Genomic DNA, 27,115 nt, shown 5'->3' with positions numbered 1-27,115 from the left:
TAGGACATCCCAGTCACAGGTGGGAGATTCCCGTAAATATGGTAAGATGGGGGGGTCCCATAAATGTGACGACACGTACGCCTTTGGAGCCACAACAGGAGGCACAGACCCGGGAAAACAGCTGATCGGGTGGTTTTGCAAAATCCTGAAGCAATAATGGACATGATGGTCTTTTTGCAATATGCAGATGGGATCTATTTAAATAGTATTCATTATGCTAAAAATGTAGATTGCCACAGGTGCCAACAAATTTGTGGAGACCATTCCTAAATGGAGGTCATACCAAGCAATACTGTTGCATATTCACCCATCCCCAGCACCCTGTTGTCCATTCCTGATCCCCTTTTCCATGCCAGGGCTCACAGTGTCAGAAGTTGTGAGGGTCATGTGACCACGAAGACCGATCGGTGGCCTCAGTGGTCGCTAGTAAGAAACCAGTGATGTGAGTGATGTCCCTGCTCCTTCGCCAGATTATTAGGACCTCTCTTATTCTTTTGCACCTACCGTGGTCAGCCAATGTATTGCTCCAAATCCTAGTCAACCCCTTTAGATCCTGGCAGCTATACTGCAACAGGAAATTGCTTTAGGTTAGCCACTGCTGAATGTATGGCAGTTGTCCTGAAGTGATTTTGCCCAATGTGCCAACGATGGTTCTTACCTGCTATTTCCATCAGGGCACGGCTATAGTCAGTGACTGCAGCTTTTCTGTATGGTATGACTGCATTTCCATTTGTGTCCCAGATTCTGTCAAATATACCAGACAATCTAGCCCAGCATGCTGCTCCATTTTGGAACCTTCATGAACCCCATTTATGTTAATGGGGTCTATCAGGCACCACTGGTGACCATCATGTAACGGATCAGTCTTGCTTTCTATTTTTCTGTTCCTACGATGGACACAGATATGAACCCAGCCTGGAACGTACTGTAAGTGTTGGTGTGAAACAAACCTCATACTCCCCTATCCCCGACTACTGTTCTATCGCCACTGCCGTATCACAGATTGGCAAAAGCCAAAGGCAGAATATTACCAGATACGAGCTGTATTGTACTAACTAAAGGATGAATCCAAATTATCCAGACATCTGAAACCCATCAAGAAACGGATGAAAAAGTAATGAAGGGTTCTTCAATGATTCTTCTATATTCCAACAAGATACCGCGAGGGAAAAGGGATTGTTTATAGACTATTCGTGCAAACACTGCCCAAGGAAAAAAATAATAATAATCTCCATGGAAGGAAAACGTCCTCCCAGCCATCCATTCCCCTTACCTTAGGCCAGCTTCTGGACTCCAAACATCATAGTCATCTATGACTCTAGGAGTCCTGAGATAGAAGTCCCGCATACAGGCATGGTGGTAGACACCTCCAGCATCTAGGATCACTGCTTGGTCCAGTAAACACCCAGTCACACCAATGACAACCATGTGAAGCCTTCCATTTGTACTTTAACACTGCGTCCAGTCGTCCGTCTACATCTGTCAATCAGGGAAAACTAAATGGACTCCCGACGGTACTGGAAAATAGTCTAAGAATGTTATTCTGAATTTTCATAAGCCAGACAACACAATATATGGGCTAAGCATTCTACAAAAGAAATAGAGCTATTAGTTTTCAGCCTTCACTGCTGGGACAACACCAATAAATTTTCTGCAGTATTACCCAACTCAGAAAGAAATAACACGTAAACATGACACAGAATACCGCAAGAGCTATCATAATATGATGAGATAACCAACTACATAAACACACAGATGGCTGCAGACACATAGACGCGAGAAGAGTCCAGCGAAGAGCCGCGTATCAACAAAAGCATCGTGTGGCAAGAAAGCAGATCAGCTGGCTGGGAAATGAAGCCGCGCTACCCTATAATCTCACTGACAAAGCTTTACACAAGTCAGACTCAGACTTTGCTTCACTTCCTCACCCGACTGACAGCTTCACATTTGCTCCACGCCCAATGCCGGATAGTAATTACCATCCAAACACTGTAATAATAATATTAACTCTTACCAGGCCGGGCAAGAATCTAAAGCGCTATTAAACTGCCCACACTGAAAGGCTTCAGACATTGACCATGTGTATGGTGGGTACCAGGCTGAAGCTGAAGCAAGACAAGGGGTTTGCTCAAATAGCAATGGCACAAAATGTCCTGAACGTTCAGATACTAAGATGAGGAAACTTAAAGGGGTTGTCCAGAAGAATATTAAGATACATATGTTATTGTTTGTATATACTTTCTGTAGAAATGTCTCATGGTTTCCTAGATCTCTGCTTGCTGTCATTCATTCTGCTTATTTCAGATGTAAAAAAAAAAATCAGTCCTTTGTTTATCACTTGATCATGGACTATAGATCACATGACCATAGACTGATTATCACATGACCATGGACTATAGATCACATGACAATGAACTGCAGATCACATGACCATGGACTGCAGATCACATGACCATGGACTGCAGATCACATGACCATGGACTGCAGATCACATGACCATGGACTGCAGATCACATGACCATGGACTGCAGATCACATGACCATGGACTGCTTTTTATCCAGAAGCAGAATGAATGACAACAAGCAAAGATCTAGAAAACTGTGAGGAATTAATACAGAAAGTATATTGTAAAACTGTAGAACGTCTCACAATACAAACTATTACATTTGTCTCTCAATATTTGTCTGAACCTGGACAACCCCTTTAAATACCCCTCACCTAACTTGTAGGCCAACTAGCTAAATGTATACTGCAGACACAGGTGGGTCATTTTTTTCATATCACAATTTTAATTGAAAGAATCTGTTCCCGGGGATTCATATAGTTGTGTCTGATCCTCTGGTTCCAGCGGTGTCGCTTACTGTTTCTTTCTTGTAGTAGTTCTTAGAAAATCCCACATTATTAGGTATGGCTACATCTCAATGATATGTACATGCGGCAATCCCTCAATATTCATGAGTTGTTGGATATCCCTGCCCACTACTGACAGCTTTCTCCCTAGGTATAGCATAGGGAGCATCTGTCAATCAGCTGCAGAAAGGCAGGGGAGCCCTAAGGTCAAGAAGTGCAAGGAATCCTGCACCTAAGTAATCTGTATAAGTAGTCAGCATTATTTATGGGGTGCCTTACATTCACATAGGGTCATGCCATAGCATCTCAATGGGGTTGATGTCACACTCAGCACTTGGACATTCTAAAACACAAATCAACCATTCTTGGGTGATTGCCCCCAGCTCCATAAAAGTGAATGGTGCACCAGACACGCAAGCATACTGGGGAACCATTCAGTAACTTTCATTCCCCTGTCCTCCTTATCAATTGGGGACCCATCGATTGAGCCTCTAATGATTTAACATTTATCCCCTAGCCACAGGACAGGGGAGAAGTGTCCAGAACAACGCAACCCCTTTAAATTTTGCTCATCCACAAATCCCCCCAATAGTGCTGCACCTTCCTCGATTTCTTCCCTCATCACCATCTACAACCCTACCCGTCCTCTCCATTCTGTCAATAACCTTAGACTTGTGTTCTCTGTTATCTGAACATCCCCATTCCCAAGACTATTCTCGAGCTGCACCAACGCTCTGGAATGGTTTACCCTATACAAAGATTAATTCTCAAAAAAAAAACAGACCACGGTACATCTTTTTACTTCCAGATCATATTTTTATCTCAAATTAATCTAAGGTTTTTATCAGAACTATTCTTTTTACTTTATTCCGCAGAACAATACGACCTTCTTAATTAAAAATAAGCTGGACCATTGAACCAAACAAACCCTCTTCTCTCTTGAGTCACCCATATTTCCTCATAGATTGTAAGCTATTGTGGGCAGGGCCCTTACTCCTATTTAATATGTAAATTATTGTTTACACTGTAATAATATTTTCTGTTCATGTATATTCATGGAATATGTTGGTGCTTAATAAATAAAATTATTCAGTAATTAAATAATTATGTTTAAACCTTCAAGTGCATTAACAAGTCACAAACTATGTATAATACTGTATGATAAGCAGACAATGGATTGGTGGGGGGGGGGGTCTGTCTACTGAGACCTCCACCAATTCTGAGAGGGGGGGGGAGGCGTTTTTACCTAGTTGTGAATTCGACCTGACCGTAACCAGGTAGAATGTAAGTGTGTTGCTTGGTCGACTGTGCGCAACGATATGCCTACTTTTAGGTTGAATTTTGCAATGGGAGGGGTACCATATTTTTAGGTATCAGCAGTTAGACCCCAACTATTCAAGTAATTATTCTCCATCCTATAGATCGAGGATATAGACTTCCCATGACAAAACCCCTTTAAGAAGAATGTGCACGAGTACTAATAAGGTATATCTTAAAGGGGCTCCGTCCCTGGGAAAAGTCATTTTTAACTAATCACATCCTTGCATAGGCTTTAGAAGGGCTATTCCACACCTACCATTAGTATGTAAATTGCCTCAGTGGTTTCTGAATAAGTCCGTTTTTATTCATATGCTAATGAGCTTCCAGCCAGCACAGGAAGTTCCGAGCAGCACTCGTCCCTGCTATCATCTCCTATGTGTGTGCAAACAGGAAGCTGAATCATCATCAGCAGCAGCCAGTGCATATATTCCCATAGGAAACAATAGCAAAGGGGGTGCATGATGCATCGTGCACCAGCCTAATTAGCACATGAATAAAAAAAGGACTTATTCAAAAACCACTGAGGCAATCTACATACTAAAGGTAGGTGTGGAATAGCCTTTCTAAAGCCTATGCAAGGATGTGATTAGTTAAAAATTACTTTTCCCAATGATAGAGCCCCTTTAAAGGGAATGGCTTCATGAAACAACCCATAAGAGCCAACATAAACTGCTACTACATATAATGCATCATTTCCATGCTAATTCTTGCCTCCAGCAGGAAGAAAAGCTAAAAGATATAAAATCGTAATAAACAGAACAAATACAAAAGAAAATGAACAATTGGAAATGAAGAAAAAAAAAAGTGTAAATTCCACAGAGGTGTCACGGACGTCTTAGAAAGCAGGTTTCCTCGGCTCCATTCATCAGCCCTGTGCCTTTATTGATGTAAGCAGAATTTTTTCCCCTTCAGTCGGAATTTTCTAAACGTGTAGATAAGTCAAAGATGAAACAAAAAAGGTCACCAGAAAGCTGACGGGGAATGATCAGAGGTAATACATGTTTGCTAGTGTCAGAAATAATAAACAGGAAGAATGGCCGCTAGTTGGTACTTACAGGGAAGGACAAAAGGAGGATTTAGTAAGAAAATATCCCTATTATAGGGATGACAGAAGTTGTACAGTATTGGCGAGCGCGGCGGGGAGGGGAAGAGAGGGATTTCTATTGCATGTTAACGCATAACTCGCTTTGATCCTGTTGATTTATCTTACTGACGTTACGGCTTAGAGTCAAAAGACAGTACAGAGTCATCATCTGTACAGCGAGAGACAGGATATCCATCAGAGCGCCGGCTAATCCGCTCCTAAAGCCAACTAGCTCTGCAACTTAACGCTTTCGCTGCCCTTTACGTATCGTGCCCATCGCGGGCAGCAGGGACTCAGATGCCAAAAGTGATTTTAATCATTTTAATGAAATTTCACCTGGCAAATTCATAACTCATGGTTACATGGAGCAGAGGATTCTGATGATGAAAGATTTCTATAGGACTGATAAAAATGGCTGAACCCCTGGGATCAGAAAAATCATTATATGTGCAGGCGTAGTCAGGCAGACTTGCTCACTATTATGCATTTCCAGCCATGCTACCGCATGTACAAAAAAATTTTTTAATCGATATTTTGGAAGCTTGTAACCACGGGCGGGAAAACTTATAAAAATATAATGCTAATGCTCAACAATTTTTTAATTTGTTCTTACATTTCTTTCTACGCCTTACAAAATTCTTAACTTCTTTTTTTACTCTTCTGTTGACAGCTAAGCGAGGGCTTTATTCTTTGAATGACAAGTTGTACTTTTAGGGGTACATATGTTTTGATCAGCTTTTATTATGAAATTAATTCTATTAATTAATTCTATTATTTTTTTGCATTTTGCTCCTATAGCGTTCACTCTGCATTAAAGGGATTCTACCACTAAAATCGAATTCTTTCATACTGACACGTAGGAATAGCCTTAAGAAAGGCTATTCTTCTCCTATCTTTAGATGTCTTCTCCGTGCCGCCGTTGGGTAGAAATCCTGGTTTTTGTCAGCACGCAAATGAGTTTTCTCGCAGCACTGGGGGCGGGCCCCAGCGATTAAACAGCTCTCGGGGCGTCCCCGATGCTGCAAGAGAACTCTCTAGCGCCGCCTCCATCTTCTTCAGGAACGGCCTCTTCACGCGTCTTCTTCTGGCTTGGGCGGTCAAACTTCTAGGCCTTGGGCAGTGCCGACTGCGCAGTAAGTAAGCGGCCATTTTTTTGTGGCCTGTGGGCCGGAAGAAGAATAGCCTTTCTTAAGGCTATTCCTACGTGTTAGTCACAAAAAATTGAGTTTTAATGATAGGATCCCTTTAAGATAGTGCAGGGCTTTTTCCTTCTGCACAGATATGAATGTAGCCTTATGGTAGACCCATCAAATTTATCATACAGTAGATACACTATATCATACAGTATGTGTGTGAGTATATATATTATATATATATATATATATATATATATATATATATATTATAATATATATATATATATATATATATATATATATATATATATATATATAAACTCCGCACATCTAGACTGCCTGGTCTTAGTGGTCTATACACACACTATAATATATATATATATATATATATATATATATATATATATATATATATATATATATATATACAGTCCTATGAAAAAGTTTGGGCACCCCTATTAATCTTAATCATTTTTAGTTCTAAATATTTTGGTGTGTGCAACAGCCATTTCAGTTTGATATATCTAATAACTGATGGACACAGTAATATTTCAGGATTGAAATGAGGTTTATTGTACTAACAGAAAATGCGCAATATGCATTAAACCAAAATTTGACCGGTGCAAAAATATGGGCACCTCAACAGAAAAGTGACATTAATATTTAGTACATCCTCCTTTTGCAAAGATAACAGCCTCTAGTCGCTTCCTGTAGCTTTTAATCAGTTCCTGGATCCTGGATGAAGGTATTTTGGACCATTTCTTTCTACAAAACAATTCAAGTTCAGTTAAGTTTGATGGTCGCCGAACATGGACAGCCCGCTCTCAAATGATCTGAAAACAAAGATTGTTCAACATAGTTGTTCAGGGGAAGGATACAAAACGTTGTCTCAGAGATTTAACCTGTCAGTTTCCACTGTGAGGAACATAGTAAGGACATGGAAGACCACAGGGACAGTTCTTGTTAAGCCCAGAAGTGGCAGGCCAAGAAAAATATCAGAAAGGCAGAGAAGAAGAATGGTGAGAACAGTCTAGGACAATCCACAGACCACCTCCAAAGAGCTGCAGCATCATCTTGCTGCAGATGGTGTCACTGTGCATCGGTCAACTATACAGCGCACTTTGCACAAATAGAAGCTGTATGGGAGAGTGATGAGAAAGAAGCCGTTTCTGCAAGCACACCACAAACAGAGTCGCCTGAGGTATGCAAAAGCACATTTGGAGAAGCCAACTTCATTTTGGAAACAAAGATTGAGTTGTTTGGTTATAAAAAAAAGGCGTTATGCATGGCGTCCAAAAAGAAACAGCATTCCAAGAAAAACACTTGCTACCCACTGTAAAATTTGGTGGAGGTTCCATCATGCTTCGGGGCTGTGTGGCCAATGCTGGCACTGGGAATCTTGTTAAAATTGAGGGTCGCATGGATTCCACTCAGTATCAGCAGATTCTTGAGAATAATGTTCAAGAATCAGTGACGAAGTTGAAGTTACGCCAGGGATGGATATTTCAGCAAGACAATGATCCAAAACTCCGCTCCAAATCAACTCAGGCATTCATGCAGAGGAACAATTACAATGTTCTGGAATGGCCATCCCAGTCCCCAGACCTGAATATCATTGAACATCTGTGGGATGATTTGAAGCGGGCTGTCCATGCTCGGCGACCATCTAACTTAACTGAACTTGAATTGTTTGTCCAAAATACCTTCATCCAGGAACTGATTAAAAGCTACAGGAAGCGACTAGAGGCTGTTATCTTTGCAAAAGGAGGATCTACTAAATATTAATGTCACTTTTCTGTTGAGGTGCCCATACTTTTGCACCGGTCAAATTTTGGTTTAATGCATATTGCACATTTTCTGTTAGTACAATAAACCTCATTTCAATCCTGAAATATTACTGTGTCCATCAGTTATTAGATATATCAAACTGAAATGGCTGCTGCAAACACCAAAATATTTAGAACTAAAAATGATTAAGATTAATAGGGGTGCCCAAACTTTTTCATAGGACTGTATGTATATATATATATATATATATATATATATATATATATATACACACATATATACATATATAAACACACACACACAGTATACAGGTTAACGTCACACATCTAGACTGCCTGGTCTGAGTTTAGTCTAAATATTAGGCAAGATGCTTTATACAACACTAATGCTGTATACATATATAAATAGGCCAAGCACATACAACAGCTGTTCAACAAAGTGAAGGAATTCTGGAAAAAAAAGAACAAAAACAATAAAATGAGAAAGTTCAATGATGTAAATTCGAGTTCGTGAACTTCAATGTGTTTAGAATTCCATATAATAAACCACATCACACATGAGAATAGATCCTCAATATAAACACCCGCTGAATAATGGATTTCTAACCACTTACAGAAAATAACAAATATAATATAGACGAGGCTGGAGGGACCCGCACAATAACACTATTACACTCCCAGGAGAGGCCTTGTTATGTGTTATCCAGAGTTATGCAATGTGATCCATGTCAGGACCTAATGACGCAGCAGCACAAAGCCGCGGATACTAATGTGGAAATAACAGATTGTCTCAAGGAGACGTTCAATGAGACATTAGTAAGTTTAAGTCACTTTTAATGTACAATCATCTGTCTAGATCTTAAGAAATATCATATGCAATAGAATTATGTGGAGGCCCAGCCTGCGGATACAAGCGCTCCTCTCACTGTTTATTAGATAGCGAGTGTAACCTGACCACTACTATTTACCATCTACAGGGATTAGATGATCTGTCTTGTGTTATCACAAGTGGCATATTTTCTGCCGAAGGAGAAGGTTTGGAACATGGAAACTATTATATGGATTTACAATCTGACCCTTTGTGATGGGACAGGTTGGAGAACTTTGTGGTGTGGTCATTATATCAATTCCTTAAAGGCATTCCTTAGGTAGACAGTCAGTAAGAGGGCTTTGGTCTGTAACAAAAGTTAGGCCTGGGTCACATCCGTGTTTAGGCCATTCCGTTCCTCTATTGGCACCTGCATCAAATATACGGAGAGAAAAGTCCTGCAAGCAGCGTTTTTTTTCTCTGCATTTTTCGAGCGGAAAGCACATGGACCCCATTATAGTCTATGGGGTCCGTGGGTTTTCTTAGGCAACTTCTCCTTTATGAGGATAGGTTTCTGTTCAGGGGGACTTCCCAAATGCAGATGTGAACCGGGCCTTATTGTACATGATATATATATACACACACACACACACCAAACTAATCCATTTAGACGCTGTATCACGTTCTTCATAGGTGATTATAAAGCTTTTCGACTTTGGACTTATTGGTGACATCTGTTGCAAACTTTTCTTTATACTATAGGAAAGTACAGCGGACTACATGTTCCTATACAGAAGAACCTATACTATGAAGTGACCAATGGCAAACATACGGTAATATACATTACAGGCATATATCGGGGAACATTCATGATGTGTATCTTTCACGTACGACACTCGTGATCCTAATATGGTGTGAACAATACCTTACACAAGGTAAAAAGGTTTTCTGAGGTTTTCAACTATAGGGCCAAGGCACGAAAATACCATAAAATGTTAAAAGACCTATTACACTCCTGTTGAGTTCCCATATTCCAGTCCCCTCTAGTAGACTTTGAGGCAACAATGATAGGCCAGACTATCCAATATCCCTGCCCAATATCCAATTACCCTTTTAGCTCAGCCCGCCATGATTATTTTTACCGATATGGAATTGGTTTTTCTATATCTCAAGAATGTTACCTGGCCAAACGGCATGACCTCTGTACAAGTGGAGAGATACGGCCTATGGGTAGAATAAGGTCAAAGTTGTATCCAATAATCCCTATGTGAGCGGTACTGTGTGGTCAGCCAAACAATATATAGAGGATACTTTGCTCTGTCACAACCACAGAAGGTCATTTTTAAGCATGTCACAGAACGGAAGGTCACCGGCGCATGAGGATATTAAAAATGTGCACTTATCTGATGAAACCTCACAGCAAGGTTACACAGAATATATATTAACACATAGAAGGATGGCTTCTTGCAAGAAACACTCTTAAGATGGAAACTAAAAAGAAATCTACAAGCTGAATGATCACCCTGGAGAAAACCAGTTGGTTACCAACCTGTTACATGTTGGCTATTCTTTTCCTACCTTTAGATGTCTGCTCCATGCCGCCGTTCGATAGAAATCATTTTCTTGTGGCCGCTTACACAGTAAGCTGGTGTAAGTGGTCATTTTCTTGTGGCCCGGGCATGCGCAGTTGGCTCTGTCCGAAGCCTAGAAGATTGAAACCCAGGACGGAAGAAGGCACAGGGAGAGGCTGTTCCAGAAGAAGATGGAGGCAGCGCTGGAGAGTTCTCTCTTAGCATTGGGGACACCCCCAGTGCTGTTTGAGCACTGAAGACCACCTCCAGTGCTGCAAGAGAACTCATTTGCATACTGAAGAAAACCCGGATTTCTACCGAACGGCAACATGGAGAAGACATCTAAAAAGGTAGGAGAAGAATAGCCTTTCTTAAGGCTATTCCTACGTGTTATCGAGAAAAGAAAAAAAAAGGGTATCCAATGATAGGATTCCTTTAAAGCAGGGGTGCTCAACCAGTGATGCCATTCTGTATAGTCTCTGACCACTCTCTGGAGTAACAAACACCGCAGCAGGGAACCCCTTATAACCCCATAAATGTCCTAGACTGAAACACCCCTGTTCATTTACTCCGGCCCTTAGAAGCGGTGCAAACCGACCCCAGACCAGAAATGACTGCCTCAGGTTAAAGTGGAATCTGGCATCTTGTTTTTCTCCCGTGGAAGACAAAGGTAAGTACTTGGAAAAGTGAAAAAAAAAAAATGTTTTTAAAGAGACGGTGAATAAATGAATGGAGGAACAATAGGACAGACCTTTTCATCCTAAGAGCGCTCCTTAAATTTGCATTGAACTTGAAAGAGGAGAAGGATTAACCGGCAATAAATTGATACTTTACATACCTTTTTATTCTGTTCCTTGATGAACGTCTTTTCTTCCGGCACTCACTGCCTCTTCACATCAAATGCAAAATCCACTTACTGCCTTCTCTCAGTTTGTCAGGGACCAAAATTTTTGAAGATTTCTTTATTCTCTTCTTCTGACAGATTCCATCAAAAACAGAAATCTGAAATTCAAAATATGTAGAGAAAGGAAAAGCTCAGATTTCAGTGTTAATCCAAGATCTTGTGCAAAACGTTCGCAGCTGTACTGGGCTCTCCGAGGATGATGTTCCCCTGCACAGTTTACAAGATTTCCTTATAATAGACCAAGAATGGGACTTTGTATACAAGTATGGGGGAGGATGAGCAGAACAATGAGGGGTGTTCAGTGATCAATTATATGGCGCATAATGGAGAGCGCTTACAAGTAGATTGTGGTTAGATTGGAAGTATAGATATACGAGATAAACACAATTTACAGCCTAGTATGTCTTCTGCCTATCCAAGCGGCTTATATAGAAGGAGACAATCTGTACAAAAATATGTTCTATTCACACTACCGAGCTGAGTATTGGCTGCGTTTTCCATGGATTCACGCGTGATCCATTTTTTTTTTTTGCGTGTTTTAGGCTAAGGCCGTAAGTGGCATCAACGTATCGCAGTTCTTCCCGCAGCATTTTAGATAGAAAGTTTCCTCTGTGGACTTTTAATTAATTATACCTATAGGGAAACTGCCGGTGTTTCCGTAGGTATAATTGACATGCTGTGATTTCCAAAACTGCACCGGATTTGGAAATTGCGGCGTATTCGCAGCGCGGTTTTTACCGCAAAGCGGGCATGGGATTCGCAAGGAGTGTAAAATGCTGCAATTTTTCCCAAGGCAGAAACGCTGCAGGAAAATTGCAGTATTTACACCAAGTAGGGACCCTGCCTTAAGGACGTTGTGTGAACAGTCTCTTTACACAGTAAGGCCGAGTTCACACGGGGTATTTTGGTCAGGATTTTGAGGAGGAATCCGCGCTTATAATCAGTCCCAAATGTGTCAAGTCCTAAACAAATGAAGGTTTTATTTTGAGGCAATAAGAAAATCGTACAGCCGCAAGGTAAATAAACAAAAATATACAACTAGATATACTTAGGCTCTGTTCACACCTGAGCTAATTGTGGGTTGTGAGCTGTGGGTTGAGAGCTGGGTTGTGACAGCTCCTTGCTTTAGCCGCGTATGTATTCCTCCGGACGAAGATCTGTTGAAACCAGGACTTACCTCATGCCGACTGGGACCGCAGGACAGGACAACGAAATCGTGAATGTCCCGCGGAAATCGGGATGGTTGGGAGGTATGCTAAGATTCTCCTTTCCCATAGTGAAGACACACATACTGATAGGTCAGCTTTCTACCTATGAAATTAGTCCTAGATTAAAGGAATTTGATTGTGAGTTCTTGGGGTACAGGAACAAATACTATGAGAAAATTGTATGTAGTACATAAGATAAGATAAAATAATGTTAAGATGCTGCTAAGATACTGATGAGTATAAGATAAGATAATGAGTATTCGCTATGATCACCATGATAGATGTCTGGGCCCCATTCAGTCAGTCAATGAGTATGTGGCCCCCCCAAAACATACTGCCCTGATGGCGGCCATAGGGATGAATCATGGCATGATACATGACGCTGATAAGTAAAGAGGATTTCCAGGAATACAGATTGATAGCCTATCCATTTTCTACCATCTTAATTAACAATTGTCATAGTAATTAATAAATCATCTTCCCCCACCCCAGCACCTCAATGGACAGAGAGGGGGGGGGGGGGGGAGACATATTATATTCTTCAAGCCATCTAACCTGCACTTTATTCCTTGTTTTCCTTTAGACATTTTTTAGCTCACTCATAGACTGGATCCAAGATTTTTATTCTTTCAAAAATCTAAAATTACTTTTTTTTAGTTCTAAAACATAACTTTTTGATATCTCCGATACATAGCTTACAACAGAGTACAACATTTACAACCTCAGGTGCGATTCTATTTTTTTAATCAAATATATTTTTTTATTCCTTTTTGCAGATAAATCATATAACCAGTACCATAGGAAAGGCAATGTGTATGTATACACACACATCATATATATATATATATATATATATATATATATATATATATATATATATATATATATAAAATATTCGATATTCGTTTCGAGTAGAGCCTCAATATTTGACTACTCGATCAAATATCGAATCCCATTACAGTCTATGGGGAAAAAAAATGCTCGTTTCAGGGGAAACCACTATTCGACTCAAGGAAAGTCACCAAGTCCACGAATAGCAGGAAGAGAGTGTTTAGGAGGAGCGCTGTGCAGTTAAAGCGCACGGACCCCATTATAGTCTATGGTGTCCATATGCTTTAACTGCACAGCGCTTACAGTTGTGCTGATAAAAAGTAATCAATGCTGGTTCTGCCAAAGGCTCGTCTGTGAAGACGGAGTCTAAGATCGGGCCACAATGGAGACTGCTGTGGTCCGATCTTAGACTACGCCTCCTCATAGTCGAGCCTCCAGCAGAACCAGCACTGATTGGCCGAATGCTGTACGCTGGCCAATCAACGCTGGTCAATTCATTCCTATGAGAAAAAGGAAGCTCCCTCGTAACAGCAAGCTGCCAGCTCTCTCGACTAGCAAGGACGAGCCTGCTGCATTCGGCCAATCAACGCTGGTTCTGAATCGAATATTTACTGCGAATAGCTAGTAGTATTCGATCGAGTACGAATATTTCGAATACCGTAGTATTTGATCGAATAATATATATATATATATATATATATATATATATATATACACATATACATACACACATATACATACACCATGGTGCCGATATGTTGCTGAATTTGTGGTAGGTACAACTCTCTAGATGCAGGAGCTCCTCCAGGCAATGTGGGAGGCTTTCCTGAGATACTGAGACCCTTGGCTGCTGACAATAGCTTAAGCCACAGCCGGTTTGGGGATTCGGGGGGAAAGTCAGGCCAGAGATTCAAGAAGAAACCCATGGCAGTCAGGGGGATGGAGGTGCCACAGATTCGATCCTGCGCCCAGTAGGGTATCATTTTCTCACAGTCCCACCACATATAGAGGTATGAGCTGGTGGTTTTATGGCAGTGCCAACACATAGGAGAAACATCAGAGGTGGAATTGTGTAGCTATGCAGGAGATTTATACCATCTAGAGAACACTACATGGTTAAATCATCCCATTAAATGCCATTATATGTGTAATTGGTGGGTATCCAAGAACCTGTACCCTCAAATATCAGAATAAAGAGGTTACAGGGCTCCAACGAGCGCTGCAGTTTTAATGTCTGTACCAAGTCTTGGGTCAGATCCCATTGATCACACAGTTATGAATCTCAACACAACTCTGTGCAGGTCAATGGTTATCCTGTATGAGGAAGGAGATGAAGAAAAATTCATCAATCTCCACACTGACAAGTCCATCATAGATCCAAACAATGGAAGCTATACATCTTTTGGACATCTATGATGGTCTCTTATATTAGGCATCACAGTCTCTGATCTAGTAGAGGGTAGTGACAGACACGCTCATTTCAGTGTCGTATCTCTTATGCACGTTGGTCGTGACATTTTTAAGAATTTTACACTATTGGTTCCTGCACATTGCTGTGAGGAAGGAATCTGTGTATTCATCCTATACTATCCAAACTCTGAGTGACACCTTTCACTCCATCACTATGCATAGGGAGAAATGTCATGAGCAATTAGTGCTGTTAGTTTTGGTGCCTGATATACTACTGTAGGAGCAGACAAGGGGTGTGACCCTGAGCTCTGACACTGTCTGCCTCTGATTGGAGCTCTGAATCACGCCCCCTGCCTGACACCGCCCACCTGACATTACAGAGTTTAAATAGAATATCAGGTACCAAAACTACCTGCACTTGTTACTCAGGAATGGTGGTGACTAGAGAGAAAATTCCAACTGTGCTGGAATCAGTGGAGTAATGCCTATTAATAGATGCTAAAAACACGAATTGGCAAAGGTGGTGAAAGGGGTTTTCTGGGACTATTTTTTAATTACTTCAAAATTTACAAAAATGACCCCCTGTGGCTCTTAAACACTGCTCACACTGTGCCCTTCAATTAAGATAATACCCCTTATTCCACCTTGATTATAAAAAAAAAATAATGCCCTATCTTACACTGTGCACCCATATTACAGAAACAATGCCCCTCTTTTAATAAACATAGGCCTAATACTACCCCTGGAATTTTTTTTTAAAAAAGGAGCCGTTGTAACGTCAGTATGCTATTCTCACCACTCCTAAGGCATTAGCGGTTAGCGCCATGGTGTTGCATGCACCTTAAAAGTGGTGCAAGGTACCTAGTTATGCCCCATTAAACCTTGTCCGAGTTTCTCCTCTGCTCTGTTAATGGAGTTATCCAGCTTTCAAAAATTATCTGCAAGTATATCCACAGCAGTACTACGGTAAATCCTCACGGTTCCCTTATGCACCCTTTGCTTGACTTTATTTTACTTGCCGATTCTTGTATCACTGTTATTTACATGCAGTGAATCTGTGGATAAACTACATTTCCCATGATTCACCTGCCTGCTCTCACTTTCTGTATACTCCTCCCTTCTCCCTGTAATGATATAACAGATAATAAATCACTCCTACGTCCATGAGCTCGACCCATGAAATAGCAAGTTCTATTTTCAGCAGATTGTTCACACGGACCGTTAAATAAAAGGTTGTGTGACTAGATCCTTTATGAGGCCGTGTGCTGACCCAAGGCTGGCACAAGGCCCATGAACCCCGTCGTGTGAATGAGCCCTTACATTGTTCTTCACGGCACGCTCCTGCAGTATGACATATAGTGAAGAACACACTTGTACATTAATATATTTCATACTTATCACCAATATACGTTGATTTAATTTCAGACATTTCCATGGGGCACATCTAAATGACCGGCCATTATGGATTGGTGCTGCTTCAGGTTTAATTTTGTGTTTCTGGAGGATCTCCAGGGGACAGTAAACAAGTCCAGCAAATCTTCGGTCCGCGTCGCACGCACAATGTTGTAGTGTGGAGCTCGGCTCACAGAATAACTAACAGTAACAGCCTATGATTAGGATTGTGTTTGGCTCAGTTACAGGCGTTCAGTGTGGTTTGTTTGGCTCCAAGCCCCGGCTGTAAAGATGCTGGGGAAGATGATATAAGCATTAACTAGTTTATGGCTGTTTTATGCACTGCAGAATTCTCTTTGCACAGAGAAAGAGAAAACAGGAGATGTGAATTTTAGTAAAAACAGTATAAAAATGACTTCATGTGCTGTAGGTCGCTTTGTACAGGCACATCTGCTACATGGAAAGTACATGCAGAGGATGCAAGTTCTAGCTTCCTGAATTTGCAGTCTTGTCTTATAGAAAGAAATCATTGAATACCTTTATATTTATGGCCATGGGCGCGCCTGGTTATATTGTCGTCTCTGCAGCAATTTCTGTAGCCAGAAGAATAGCTTGGAGCGCCAGGGCCTAGAAGTAAAAGCCCTAATACAACATACATATACACAGTCCAGTCACATTAATGTGACCACCTGTCAAAATCCAGAATAACCACCTTTGGCAGAGCGGACCGCTGCGAGACGTGCAGGAAGAGAGGGGATGTTGTGATGATGTCACTGGGATGTTGAGACATGCTGACTCCAGTGCCGTGTCTAGCTGCGCTAGGTTACGCAGTTGAGTATCCATGGCGCGAACAACCCGATCGAGGTGATCCCACAGATTCTCAATTGGGCTCAAGTCCGGGGAATTTGCTGACCAAGGGAGTACGGTAAACTCATCCTGTGCTCCTCGAACCACGCACGTGCACTGTGAGCTTTATGACACGTCACATTGTCCTGCTGGTACATGCCATCATACTGAGGAAAAACATTTCGCATGTAGGGGTGAACATGGTCCGCAAGGATAGATGCATACTTGTGTTTATCCATCGTGCCTTCCACAATGATGAGTGCACTCAGATGGCTGATGACACGTGCCTTCTGCTATTGGTTATTTAACGTTGACGTCAAAAGTAGGCGCTGGTCACATTCGTATATGAGATATACCAGTGGGTACTTTACATTTACATTCATATGTCTTACAACGTAGCGTTCCTTGAAATGTCATAAGGATAAAGACCTTGTGGGATTCTGCAGCAAATATCTGACAACCTGTAGACACCACTCCAGAGGGTCCACTGGCCAGAAGGGGAACTGACAGTACTTGCCTATAGACTAGTACTGGGGGGGGGCATTCCTCACCTCTCAGCATCATGGCTGGGTGGTAAGGAACGCCCCCTCTGACAGTATAGTGTCACAGACACTACTGTCAATAGGGGTGTTTTGGTTTTTTTATACGACGCTGGGGAAGGAGAAAAAAATAATTCCCCTACCCCTACCCCCCCCCCAAAAAAAAAAAAAAAAACACCTTACCCAGCCTCATAAGATAAAAATGTATCCCAGACAACCCCTTTAAGTGTTCTCACCCTTTACAATTTCGTGCTGCTCCCATTCCAACATTGCCTGGTTCCCTGCCGATCCAGAGAAGATGGGGCACCTGGCTATTTCAGCAGTCACTTGTCCCCGTGCCAATACAGCATCAGACCGGTGAGAGTGGGCAGCATTGCAATATAGCAGGATGAGCAATATTAGAATTTTTCATAGCTATAAAACTCCTTCAATGTAGGTCTCAGTGACTTATCACATATATTAAGGGCTTCGAATGTAATGTTATAAGAAATTCAATAAAGTGCATCAGAGCTTATTACGTATGTAGATAGGTTTAACTATGCGGAACAAGGAGATATTTCATAAATGGTAATTTACGTAAAACCAATAAACCGATGCAGTTTCTTATATAACACACAATACGAACCTCGAAATACTATAGAAAAGGCTGCAAAAAATTTTACATATCCATTCGCACTATCCACACTCTTATGATTCCACCTACAGTAGGCCTATAGCCATAAACAAGCCTATTATCCCGGTATATGGGATGGTCCCTACCACACAGATAATTAAAGAGGGCGTCTTATCCATACAGAGTAAGGGCTACCATTATGTGGCCAGAATACCAGCAAACAACGCACTACAAAAGGAACATGCCACGTACATACCCGAACATCAGTGACATCGCATCCAAGTCATGTAAACCGCCCATGGACAACCAGCTCGAGTGTAATAATACAAGAGATCAAACACGCTCAGAAAGATAAATATATAGTAGTATATAAAGAGTGAAAAATGCAGGATTTCACAGAAAGGAGCCAAAAATACCACCAAGTGGGTGTAATGCCGTGGATTCGCTGGGGTTGGGGTCTCTGTGTTCTGTATTTCATGCACAGTTACCGCCCCCTTGACTAGTTAACCCTAATTCACAGCAACACTAAAGGGGCTTATAGCTTTGGAATAGCTGAACAGATTTGGATAAGCAAAACAGCAACACGCTCAGGGTTACCGCGCCTATAAGCAAGTCATTGGGTTTTGCAGAACCAGTGACATGTCTATAAGATCAATGTTATTAATAGGGTAGAATATTAAGGAATACATTGGATATTACACAAATTTCTACATTTTAATGTTATCAGATGGCTGATACTACACAAATAAAACATCCTGAATCCCACTAAATAAATATTAGCACCAAAATATCCTATGAAACACCGGAACGGCTCATTGACTACCCGTATATTTCAATAATAGGATTTTATGGCAGCTATTAAGAAACAGGAATAAATGGGCTTTTCAGAATGTGGGCTGCAGAACATCGCGGCGCGATTCTGACAAATGAGTATTCATATCTCCTCACATACAAATGATCTTTGCTTTATGTAAAACAAATGTTTACTTCTGGCAACTAATGAATGGCTCCGAGGAAAAAAGGAAGGATACAGAGGAACATTTGCCAAATTCTGAGCATCTGAAGAAGTTTCTGACTACATAGAAAAAGCAGCAAGTTCTGTGTAAGGTATAAGTCCAAACAAACTGCTGGTTTATATATTATATACCTGATAACCAGGGGTGGACTTGGCAATACAGGAGCCCCTGGGGACGCCTTTAGTCAAAAATTGTAGGCCATGCCCTCTCTTTACTAGAACCAATACCAATGGCAGGTCCAAAAATGAGGACAAAATAGAGCAGTATGCTGCAACTCCATATTTTATACAGGACTGCTCCACACAGTATAATGCCCACTCTTTATTTTCCCCTACACATTACATGAATCTCTTTACTGGCCCCCACACATTACATTGTCCCCCCTACAGGCGCCAACACAGTACATTGTCCCCCTTACTGGCCCAAACACAGCACATTGTCCCCCTTACTGGCCCAAACACAGTACATTGTCCCCCTTACAGGCCCCAACACAGTATCTTGTCCCCCTTACTGGTCCCAACACAGTACATTGTCCCCCTTACTGGTCCCAACACAGTACTTAGTCCCCCTTACTGGCCCCAATACAGTACACTGCCCCCATTACTGGCCCCAACACAGTACATTGCCCCCCTTACATGTCCCAACAGTATATTGTCCTCCTTACTGTCCCCCATACAGTACATTGCCCCCCTTACTGACCCCTTCACAGAATATTGTCCCCTTTACTGGCCCTCACACAGTACATTGTCCTCCTTACTGACCCCTTACAGAATACTGCCAGCGGCTTTCCTGTAGATATAATTGTAACTGAAAGTCCATGGAGGAAAACTCCGTAAACTTTCTGTTCAAAGCGCTACAGGAACAACCGCGATGTGTTCCCGCCGCGGTTTTTCCCGCAGTGTTTTAGCGCTGCATATCGTCCCATGGGGCCTTAGCCTTAAAGTTGATTTTTAGACTGCACTTTAAAGGGGTTGTCCAGGGTTAGCGGTTAGGGCCAGTTCCAATGCCAATACTATACACTGCATGGAGCTGAAAGCAGACGGCTCCATGCCCTGTATAGTGGCCAGGAGTCGGTACTGCAGCTCAGCACCCTCTGACTTCAATGGGTGCTGAATTGCAGATACCGGGGCCTTCCAGTATACAGGGAGAAAAAAAAAAACAGAAATGAGTGCCCTTGTGTGGAACATATTAATAGATCACACAGAGTATGGGTAAGCCCCAACTAAAAACCCCTAATATTAGGGTGAGCACCTGCTGGGGTTATGCAGAGACCAATCCACTATAAAGCCATGAATGTGGGGGTGAATTATCACTAGACGACCGCTCTTGGGACATCCAAGCCTGTATGGGAACCACTTGTGAGTTAAGCTCTATGGCTCAGAAAAATATACAGGTTCAACACAAAAAAAGCATCTATCACTGCCTTCTCCCATTCAAAACAGTAAGAAGCAGATTCCGACTGGTTTTTAGCCGAAAGCCACCTCAAAATCAGTTCCAAATTCCTCTCTATGAAGAAGAAGATTACAATAAAAGAAGAATTACTATGTCAGTAAACTCCTCTACACCTGTAAATAAGAGGTTTAGAGGAGATCTTGTTGGTGGATGACTCCCTTTAATATCTCCAATATGAATCCTTGAGGATCTTTTAGCATAAATAACGACACAACTTGTTTTATATTATCCCCATTATACATCAATCTCGTGTACGGCTGAATCCTGACCACACACGAAGGCCAGCGACTGCACAAGGAGTTATTACCCTCAGACTGGTGACACCAAAGGCTCCTGAGGAATCGGTCACGCATGGCTGCCAGAATGTGTGGCTACACCCACTATACTTTGGCACAACTAAACATATATTGCGGGGTAGCGGCAATGGTGTAGACCCAAACAGTCAGAGTCAGGGACACAAAATCTGGTGCAAGCTGGTTTATTTAGAAAAAAACATCAAAATAAATAAACCTTCACGTCAGGTACAAATAAGCAAAATAAAATACAGCCTTAATTCAGGCAAAAACGTCAAACAAAACCCTGCTTGTCCGAGCACTAACTAAACAGTTTGAAGTTAACTATACGTGTCCCTTACTACCAACCACACAAACAAAATAGCACAGTACGGTCTCACCAGACTCTGTATTTTCAGGACAAACCCAGATGTTTCCTCTCGCTCCTAAGTTCTGCCCTGAAGTGCAGGCTTTGCAACTTTTTATGGGCCAGTAACAAGCCTAGTACCCAGACCAGCCCTGGCCCGCACAAATCGGGAATCTGTGGTTGATATATCGGGGCTCCAGCACTCTGCCTATATAAATATAAAAATACTGGAACAAAATACAAGTAGCATCAACATTTACGTAACGCATGAGAAAGGTGATTCCTTTACACATCTACCCATTATGCCGTCATTGGGCACAGCTTGTGTCGGGTGATGCTGCAGGTGTCAGGGCGGCGTACAGGTGCACACTACAAATAACACTATGCTAAACTGCAAGGAAAAAAAATGCTGATCATGCACTTGAAATCAACATGAGAGAAGTTTAACAAATACAAGCTGCAAATGTGATGGAAACCTGAGGGAGCCGAGATCAGAAGCTTTACTTGTAAAGAATAATTGTACATAGCAAAGAAGTTGTCCCTGGTTTCTGATGTCTGCCCTAGCCAGGACATTGAGCACTGCAGTCACAGACCTCATGCACACAGTCATATCATAGATATGTGTCGTAGAGATAAAGGGGTTATCCTCTCTCTAATATGGATCCTTAGGATATAAATATTAGATATATGAAAGGATTCCCGCAGATCAGCTGTTCAGGACAGTGCTGTTACACTTTGTATGGCGAGAGAGCAGTGTGCCATCATTACAGGTAGCCGCTCTGTCCCTGAACAGCTGATCTGTGGGGGTCCCAGCTATCAGACCCTCAGAGATCTAATATTGATGATCTATCCTACGGATAAACCATCAATACTAGAAAGTGGATAACCCCTTTAAAAACCAATAACAGAGCTTTTAATAGGATCTCCAACAAACCTGTCTGGGCTCAAAATGTTTATGAAATTCCTTGTACTGTTTGTATGCAAAAGTGCTGCGGAAAAATTGAGATGCGTTTCTACTGCAGTGGCTCGCTACGTAGGGCCTTAGGGTAAGTTCACATGGGGTTTTTTGGATCGGAACCTGAGGCGGAGGCCGCCTCGGGTTCTGATCCAAAAACCGGATAGCCACGTCTGAAAGCCGATGCACTGCAGCAGCATCCAGCCGCGCACTCCGCTCCAGATTAGGCCCAATGAATGGGCCTAGTCCGGAAGAGGGTGTGTCTTCAGACCGAATCACGAGACGACCTGAAGAATGAACATCTCGCTTCTTTGGAAGAAACGGCTCCCGGAAAAAAGACCTGAGCGGCACCCATTGATTTCAATCGAAGCCGTTTTTTTGGTTAGGGTTTTGAGGCGGATATGGCCTTAAAACCCTGACCAAAAAACTCCGTGTGAACTTACCCTTAAAAAAGGCATCTAATTCTTTTTGAAGCTGTCAGGTGTTGCTGCTGTGACCAGCTCCCTGGGTAGGCTATTCCACAGATTCACAGTCCTTACATCGAAGAAGCCTTGTCGCTTTTTACGATTACATTTTTTTTTACTCTAGACACAGAGAGAGTGTCCCCTTGTCTTTTGAGGAGATTTTACATGCAATGGCTTTTCTTCACATTTCTTGTATGGGCCATTTCTATAGGTTTATTGTATATCCTTCTAATTTTGTATCGAAGCACACAGAGGTTTGTTCGCTCAAAGATTCTGTACAATGTGCAGGCTCCATCATATGCTTTAGTATAGAGAACTCTATACCATAAGTAATGCTTGGAGCATACAGTGCCTCACAGAGGTACCTCATGGTATTACATGATAGTAATGCACACCTATAGGTACTCTGCGTACTGCTATACAGGACCATTACATATTTTTCCAAGTAAATTTGACTCAACATAGAATAGGAAATTAAGAATGTGACTATTCAGTATCGAAAACTGCACAACAGTCAATATGGGAAGCAAATGTATTACAGATAATGGGATAGAGAAATGAGAAAATAATGAAAATTAAAAAAAAAAAAAAAATAGGACCACTTACCATCTAAACCCTTTTAATGCTGCCCTTATGTTATAGTCACAAGACCATGTTAAAGAACAGTCCTGAAAAACCGAGGAAACACTCAGCACTTTTCTCTCCACGTTTCATGCAGAAACCGATCGGAAACCACATGGACCCCATTATAGTCTACGGGGTCCACGGGTTTCCTTAGGTAACCGCTTTTTTATGCGGATAGGTTTCCATTCGGGGACTCCCCAAGTGGAAACCTGAACGAAGACGTCAACAGGGCCTTAGAGAAAAGAAAATTTACTCATCCGGCTCATTTGCGAATCGCGTGCTGTATGGGATTGATCCCTTTTTTTCAAGTAAATAAAAAGTGGATTAACTTTTTGCATTTTTTTTTTTTGTAAAATTTTCTAGGTCTATGGGTCCATAAAAAATGGACAGGTCACTGGTGACATCCGAGTGCCATCCTTGATATTCAGGGTCCCATTGACTAGAATGGTGCTTCGCAAAACAGACTAAAATACAACATGTCTCCAATATTCCTCACGGAAAAAGTGCAGATGATTGCAATCACCCCTTATTATTTGGGAGGGGTTCACAGTACGACGGTAACAGCATGTGCAGCCCCCGCTCCATTGAGATAATCATCATCCACGATACTTTGCCTTTGATCTTTCCCATGGAGTAAATGGTAGCCGCAGAGCTCGGCTGATCTAGGGTACGAGGCTGTGATAGCTAGCGGTGCTTTATTTTGTCCTTAGATGCCGTATATCTCCATAGGAATCCCTGTATGTACGGAAAGGGCTGCCCCTTTGTTGTAGGCCTCATCCACTCTTTGGGGCATAAGCCTTTCATTGCTAGAAAATACCTTTACACAAACACACGTGGGAAAGTCTCAGCTGACTTATGTGCGACAGATGTCTCTTAGACGCCTAAGGCTATAGTCACACACATCTTACTTATTGTAGTTTTTGATATGATTTTGATGCACTTGCTTTGTAAATATAACAGTGGGAATGCAGTATTGTATAACGCTGTAGTATGGTGGCCATGGGGATTATTCTATACTGTCTCATGTCTCAGATTTTAGAAGTTTTACTTTGGTAGACTTACAAATCTGACAGAAAAAGGAATCCATTGCAGGCTGTAAGGCCCGGTTCACATCTGCGCATGGGCTTCTGTTAGGGAGACCACTAGGGGACCCCCCTGAACGGAAACTTAATCCGCATAAAAAGTGGTTACCTAAGGAAACCCGTGAGCCCCATAGACTATAATGGGGTACGTGTGGCTTCCGCACAGATTTTGCAGGATTTTTTTCTCTGCATTTTTTGTGTGGAGAGGGGAACGGAATCCCCAAATGCAGATGTGAACTGGGCCTATGATCGGAGGAATCCACAGAAGGAGTGTAGGGCTTTCTATATGGCAGCACAAGGTGGCCATAGGGGGAGCCAAACAACCACCATGCTGTGTATATGGGGCCTTACTCACACTAGACTAAAGGTAACAGCGGCAGAAAAGGAACAGAGCCATCCCCAAAATCCAGTTCCTCCTTCGCTGGCTGGGGCTAGTTCCATGGGACCTTTTTAACTTTTGGATTACAAGTTTATCACGAGACCATGATGGGTGGTGTTTACACTGTTTTTTTTCCCCACGAAAACCCCCATAGATAAAATCTTGCAAGATTCCTCTAAGGACGGGTTCACTCTATGGTTATTTAACGTCCATTGCTGTCATCCGTCACATCTGTTTAATATAATGTCAATGGGAACAGACAGTGATAGTGGGAAGAAGGGAGTAATCCTGAAACACGTAGCCAATATCTGATATGTTGACTCCGTAAGGTCACTATGTGACTGTTTTATTGTTTTGTAAAATAAAGTAAGAATTTTATCACATGCAAGTGGATTTGTCGAATTCCATTGGAGCTGGATTTTATATATTATTCAAGTGATAGTGGGACTCCTATGACGGATGACAGCAACTGACATTAACAATGGTAGTATGAACCCAGCCTAAGAAGTCTCCCATTCACATCAATCGGAAACTGCACCATCTACCCAAAAAATATATCAGAGTATGGCAGAAAAATTGTGTCCAGAGTGCTTTTTTCAGTAGAAGTCAATGGAAGGCTGAAAAACCTTGCCAAAACGGGGGCCACATGGTGGCTCAGGGTTTGGCACTGAAGCCTTGCAGCGCTAGAGTCCTGGTGTTCAAATCTCGCCAAGGGAATAAAACCATCTGCAAGGAGTTTGTATGTTCTCCCCGTGTTGCATGGATTTCCATCCCATATTCCAAAAAAGACATACTGATAGGGAAAAATGTACATTGTGAGCTCTATGTGGGGCTCACAATCTACATAAAAAAAAAAAACCTTGCCAAAACCACTTAACACTTGGGGCCATTACAAAGTAGTGAAATTTACAGATCTAAGAATATATCATATGTTATATAATAATATAATGTAAGTTTAGTTGCACACACTGGAGTCTGTATATTGGCAGTATTTCCTGGACTTCAGTCTTTGGGAGACCCGGCCTCACAGTAGTAATAGTCCAGGAAATACGGATAGTATACAGACTGTACTTTCCAAGCAGAAACCCCTAAGGGAGTTGTGCCATTATGGCCACTGATACCCCATCCACAGGACATGGGATAAGCTCTGATCGCCGGATCCGCCAGGAGGAACCAAAATTCCCCCCTATGGTCTCCTAGTGAATGCGCTTCGTGCCCAGCGTTTCATCACTTATATAGGGCTGCTGTCACTGTAATCTCCAGCAGTGCCCACAGCCCCATGGAAGTGAATGGAGGGCCAGTCACAGGTGCGCGGTTTTGGAAATCGCAGCATGTCAATTATATCTACGGAGACGTCTACCTCCCATAAATATCAATGAACTTTGCAGAATATGTCGTGAGGCCCCATGTTATGAAAACGCTGCTTTTTGTTGCAGATTTTGCTGTCTTTTTGAGGGGCCAAACCTAGCAGTTCTGTTCAATCCAATCCTGGCTTGGAATTTAAAAAAAAAAAAAAAAAAAAAGCACTAAAAACTTGTGGAATTTGAAAAAGCATCTCCCCCCAAAAAAATGTTTTCCCTCACCCTTAAGGTCCATTCACACAGAGTTTTTTGGCGCTGATTTTGGTGCTGAATCTGCCTCAGGATGCACGTGGAAAAAAAGTCTCCCATTGACTTCAATGTGTTCCTTTTTAAGAAACCCATGGAAGTCAATGGGAGGCTTTTTTCCACGTGGATTCTGAGGCGGATTCAGCGTCAAAATCAGTGCCAAAAAACTCCATGTGAATGGACCAATAGGTTGTGTTTGCACCTTCAGGTTTTCAGATGCCATTTTTTTCATACACTTTTGAGCTGAAGTTAAAATAAGTAGCACCTAGCCTGTATACTATCCCGCATTCTATCCTATGTACTATCCCATGTACTATACTATGTACTATCCCATGTACTATCCTGTATACTATCCCATGTATGATCCTGCATACTATTCTATGTATTATCCTGTATACTAACCCATATACTATCCTGCATACTATTCTATGTATTATCCTGTATACTAACCCATATACTATCCTGCATACTATTCTATGTACTATCCTGTATACTATCCGATGTACTATCCTGTATACTATCCGATGTACTATCCTGTATACTATCCGATGTACTATCCTGTATACTATCTCATATACTATCCTATGTATTATCCTG

General features: G+C 41.8%; 1 protein-coding gene across 4 annotated transcripts in view; it reads right to left on the bottom strand.

Annotated features, from left to right (window-relative positions):
• The window catches only part of TSPAN4 (tetraspanin 4), a 360,764-nt gene that overhangs the window by 332,432 nt on the left and 1,217 nt on the right, over positions 1–27,115 (bottom strand). For 2 of the 4 annotated variants that reach the window (XM_075281319.1, XM_075281321.1), the window contains exon 2: positions 11,396–11,559. The exons of the other annotated variants lie outside the window; for them this stretch is intronic. The gene's annotated coding sequence lies outside the window, so the exon portion shown is untranslated. The remainder of the gene's footprint in view (positions 1–11,395; positions 11,560–27,115) is intronic. 4 annotated transcript variants of the gene reach the window in all.

The sequence above is a fragment of the Leptodactylus fuscus genome, chromosome 7 (assembly GCF_031893055.1).
Source record: "Leptodactylus fuscus isolate aLepFus1 chromosome 7, aLepFus1.hap2, whole genome shotgun sequence".
In the NCBI taxonomy this organism is placed as follows: Eukaryota; Metazoa; Chordata; class Amphibia; order Anura; family Leptodactylidae; genus Leptodactylus; species Leptodactylus fuscus.
Note: the sequence above shows the minus strand (reverse complement) of the source record. Positions and strands in the feature narration are given on the sequence as shown.